The sequence below is a fragment of the Octopus bimaculoides genome, chromosome 5 (genome assembly GCF_001194135.2).
Source record: "Octopus bimaculoides isolate UCB-OBI-ISO-001 chromosome 5, ASM119413v2, whole genome shotgun sequence".
Lineage (NCBI taxonomy): Eukaryota > Metazoa > Mollusca > Cephalopoda > Octopoda > Octopodidae > Octopus > Octopus bimaculoides.
In genome coordinates this window covers 8,019,159-8,024,279 of record NC_068985.1, presented here as the reverse complement: position 1 = coordinate 8,024,279, position 5,121 = coordinate 8,019,159, and the positions used below count along the sequence as shown (strand labels likewise).

Here is a 5,121-nt window from a genome sequence, read left to right as displayed (position 1 = left end):
GTGAGTGTTTATTGAGCGAAAACACCTAAAGCTCCACGAGGCTCCGGCAGAGGATGGTGGTGAACCCTGCTGTACTCTTTCGCCACAACTTTCTCTCACTCTTTCTTCCTGTTTCTGTTGTACCTGTAATTCAAAAGGGTCAGCTTTGTCACACTGTGTCACGCTGAATATCTCCGAGAACTACGTTAAGGGTACACGTGTCTGTGGAGTGCTCAGCCACTTGCACGTTAATTTCACTTGCAGGCTGTTCCGTTGATCGGATCAACTGGAACCCTCGACGTCGTAAGCGACGGAGTGCCAACAACAAAGACCTGTCATATGACAGCTAACACTTCTATCTTTATCTATCATTTATTTGCTTCGATCATTAGTCTGCAGCCATGAAGAATTTTTAGTCGAATGAATTGACCCCAGGCCTTTTTTCAAACCTGGTACTTATTTTATCGGTCTTTTTTGTCAAACCACCAAGTTACAAAGACACCATGCCGATTGTCAAGTGGTGATGGGAGACAAACAAACACACACACATACACACACACTAGCGCCGACCACTTCTCAGCAGACACACCACACACTATTATCCACACACCCACATACAATATTTAATAGCGTCACCACACATACCACTGTATGAGCATCCACACACGCTGTTTAAATCAGCACACACACCACACACCAGCATGCACACTCTCACACCCACACAAGCACATAATACCTGAACACAAACAATATATGCACACACACACACAACACGCATAAATACACGCAGCACGCTTTGGCAAAGATAGTTTTTACCCATAAACATACACTATACACATGGTGTATGTTTGGTCACAGATACACACACGCTTGCGATCACCATTGGGATCACCATTATTATCTCCCTTTCATTCACGCTCTTTTTTTTTCCAGTCATCTCGCCATGTTGGACCACTGACTTCTACACAGTTTTTCTCTCTCTGTTTTTTTATTCCCTCTCTATTTTTTACCTCTTATTCCTTTCTGTCGAAGAGTGAAGGCTCGAAACGTAAAAGACTTTTCCAATGTTCCCAAGCGTTAAACTAATACACCTTCTTGTTGTTCCTACACCTGTTTTCGTCTTTTGCTTTTCTGCATCACTCTCATTGTCTGCGTAAGGGTCAGCTGTTCATCCAAAGAATAAACATCATCAATAACTTCCTCGACTGTAAAGAATCTAGGCTTTTCTTGTGTACCTGACGAAGTGCCGGGGTCATTATATGCTCGTTTCATCACAAAAATCTGTATATTTTTTTTCCGATTAAAAACAAAAATAAACAATTGTAGGGGACGCAATTAGTAGTGAGTCAAACATATTTGACGACATAGCTGCAACAAGGCTTAATGATAAAGAATCACACCGTGATACCGTTGTAAGAGCTGGGCATACAGTGACACTAACGAAACACAAACTGAACAGTTAAAATGTATCACTCTGAACAAGCCAAACCATTGATAATTTTCAACTTCCTGTACACATGACAGACGTGAACGCTCGTGGCAGAGATTTAGGGGAAGACAGAGCCTTTGAAAATGAGATGCTAGCGTCACTATTTAGGCATTTCATACGTATATCATTATTTTGAAACCAGCCAGCATTATTTTATGAAAATGTCGCAATGATAAAGAAAGAAATTGGTCTGGCTATATGATAAGATCAAATGGCTTTGCTGAAAATTTTATTCAAGAAATCGGGTAACAAGAAAGAAAGAGGGGCAAACAGAAGAGAAGATGGATATACAACATCAAAGAATGAACGTGAAAATCGTAAGCGGCCATCTAAGCTCTAGCACACAACCGTCAAAGCTGGAAAAAAAACTAGTTTCAGTTCGTTACATGGACGACTCTACTACATCGTTATTTGGGGAGCTAAGGCATGACAAGATATGTACACGTACATATATACATATATATATATATATATATATATATATATATATATATATATATAGAGAGAGAGAGAGAGAGAGAGAGAGAGAGAGAGAGAGAGAGAGCCAACAGGTGAGACTGAGAGAATCTTAATATGGAAAACACTATGCAGCGCTCAAATGATTTGAACTTACACTCTCATGCCTTACTGAACACCAAATCAGTAGGGTAAACAGTGACTATAAGGGGAATATAAGTGACCAGATATGGAGACAATGATTCAAATAAACAGATAAAAGCCTTGGGTTTGAATGTACAAAATATACAGGGTGGCTATAAAGTCATGCACCATCCTGCAATATGTGAAATTGCTAACATTCTCTTCTTTTTTATCTCTTCACAACTGCCGATTTTACTCACAAACCAATCCTCATTGGATGGAGGCAGATAATCAACAAGGGGGAGGCAAGGTAATGATGTGGTGTGGGATTTAGCACAATCAATTGGACCATTTTATTTTGAGGGCTCTGTGACAGGTGATTCGGATCTGGAAGGGGAAATCCTGTCTGGTTTCAGCAGGATGGGGCTCCACCCCATTATGCATTACGGATTCGTGGTTTTCTGAATGAACATTTTCCAATTGAATGGGCCAATTGAATCGGCACCACGGTCACCAGATTTAACTCTCATGAACTTTTTTTCTCCCCTGGGGCTACATTAAATCCCTTGTGTATTCTGAAGAGATTCGTGACCAAGGACATCTTCAAAGAATTGTTGAAGCATGTGAACAAGTCAACGGCAATGAAGATCTATTTGAGAGGGCTCATCGCAATTTCAAATTCAGTATGAGCACTTGTTTGGAGCTACATGGCCAACACTTTGAACATTTGTAATGGATTACCTACTTCATCGCTAATAAGCATACTTGATATCTCCCATAGTGCGTGACTTTGTAGCCACCCTGTATATACATGTAAAAAGAGAAGGAAGACTTAAAATTTTCAGATGAAATAATTTAACAATCAGGTTATAGAAACACGTTTATATATTCGTTTTGCAAAATTCTTGATATGAATACGTGTGTTGAAACAGATTGTTGTATTTGAGGATGGTCATGTTGCCAGTTTAGCCAATGAAAACGCAAGCACTCTATATTTGGTGTTCACTTGCATTATCAATATCACCTGTTTATACACGTTCGTTTAATTTGCTTTTATTTATTTTATCAGTTGGTTTATATCAAAGGTCATGTTTGTCTTTTAAGGTCATGTTTATCTAGATATTCATTGTCATATGTCAGTCTGGCATGTGACAATGAATATCTAGACAAACATGTCCTTAGAAGTTTCTGCCCTAGTAGATGTTTAAGAGGTAGACCACCCACAATTACATCTATCGCTAAAAAAACCGTATAGAGAGATGGAGCGGATGGACCAGAGCCATACGGATCCCCGAAGATCATGTAAAGAAAATGATCGCACTTGCACTAGGAGCTAGTATAAGAGATACTCTAAAAGGCCACACATTTGAGTTTAACAACAAAATATACGCTCAGGATGAAGGGGGAAGCCATCGGGATTACTATCGCCGGTGATGAGGCCAACCTTTTCATGGTATGATGAGACAAAAGGCTTAAAGAACACCTGATACAGAACTCCATACTCATGAACATGTACTCTCGCTATGTTGATGATAACATAGTGGAAAATGCACCCCCACAAGAGAGTAGTCTTTAAATAGAAATAGAAACTAATACTATGGAGAGTATCCAGCAAATAGTCAACTCCATCCACCAGAGTATTAAGGTCTTGATAGACTACCCTACAAAACACCCTAACCATAGACTACCAGTGCTAGATACAGAACTCTGGCTGGAAAATGTGAATAATAAAACTCAAATCTTTCATTCACACTATACCAAACCTATGGCCTCCAAATACCTGATTCACCGGTACTCGGCTATCGTGGACAACGCCAGATTCAATATATTGAATGCAGACCTCATCAGAATAATGAGAAATGTGTCCCGCATGTACGACCCTACAGAGTTAAAGAAACACATACTACACTTCGTTCACCGCATGCAGTTCTCGAAACATAGCCATAGAGAAAGGATCAGAGTATATAAAGGAGACATGAGAAAATTTGAAACTATCATACGTAACGATAGGATTGAGATTTGCCCACTCTATAGGAGCAAGTCATGGAACACCATTGAAAGAACTAAGAAGAAAATAGGGAAGGCCAGCTCACGGTATGATAGCCACAAATAGTGTCATGTTCGTTGACACCACTCCTAGAGGCGAACTGGTGTGCCGCTTTAGAAGGGCCCTAGACAAACTTAAGCTAAGAATTAAGGTTATAGAAAGGCCAGATAACCCTATCAAAATCACTAATCGGTGGAACCTACCCTTTTAGTAGAACCCCCTGTACTGATAGGAACTGTATGTTATGTAGATTTAGCCCACAAGAAAACTGTAAAGCTAGGAATGTAGTATATAGTATAAGATGTACAGAGGCACGGCACAGTAACAAGACAACGACGTACGTAGGGGAGACAGCATGGAGCATAGGTGCGCGGGTAAATGAGCATTGGTGGGGAACTTAAGGAACAGAAGAGCTCATCAGTTCTGTGTAGCACGCCGAGCAGGAACACGGGAACTCACTCGACAACATAAAAGTTAAAATCTTGTCCACACATAGAACAGACGCAACACTCAGACAAATTACGGAAGCTACACGCATAATAGAAGATAAACCTAGCCTGAATATGAAATTAGAATGGAACACTAGCACATACACCCCAACACTCCACAACCTATGACAGAATAAGATCCCTATAAAATGATAATAATGTGAATATAATACAATACACAGATAAATAAATGGAATTAAATAACTATATACATAAACAATAAATTAAATTAATACAAAAAGAAAAGACGAACTACTAGCGTTCTACTCGCTAGAAATAGCAGCAAAAATACTACATACCACAAAAGTTATAATCTTTATCTTACTAAAATTGACTTGAAACCATGGTACAGAATATAGATTGGTAAAAGTTTTTATTTTTCATTTCCTTTCGAAATTATCCCTAACTTTTGTGGTATGTAGTATTTTTGCTGCTATTTCTAGCGAGTAGATGTCCTATTATAGGCGTCTCTGCATTTCTAATGAATATATATATATATATATATATATGATGAAGGGCCATTCGTAGCGTTATTTGTC

At 39.1% G+C, this 5,121-nt stretch overlaps 1 protein-coding gene across 5 annotated transcripts in view; it reads right to left on the bottom strand.

Moving 5' to 3' along the window:
* Positions 1-5,121, bottom strand: part of LOC106871940 (galactoside alpha-(1,2)-fucosyltransferase 2) — a 54,453-nt gene that overhangs the window by 24,675 nt on the left and 24,657 nt on the right. For 2 of the 5 annotated variants that reach the window (XM_052968129.1, XM_052968132.1), the window contains exon 2: positions 990-1,260. The exons of the other annotated variants lie outside the window; for them this stretch is intronic. The gene's annotated coding sequence lies outside the window, so the exon portion shown is untranslated. The remainder of the gene's footprint in view (positions 1-989; positions 1,261-5,121) is intronic. 5 annotated transcript variants of the gene reach the window in all.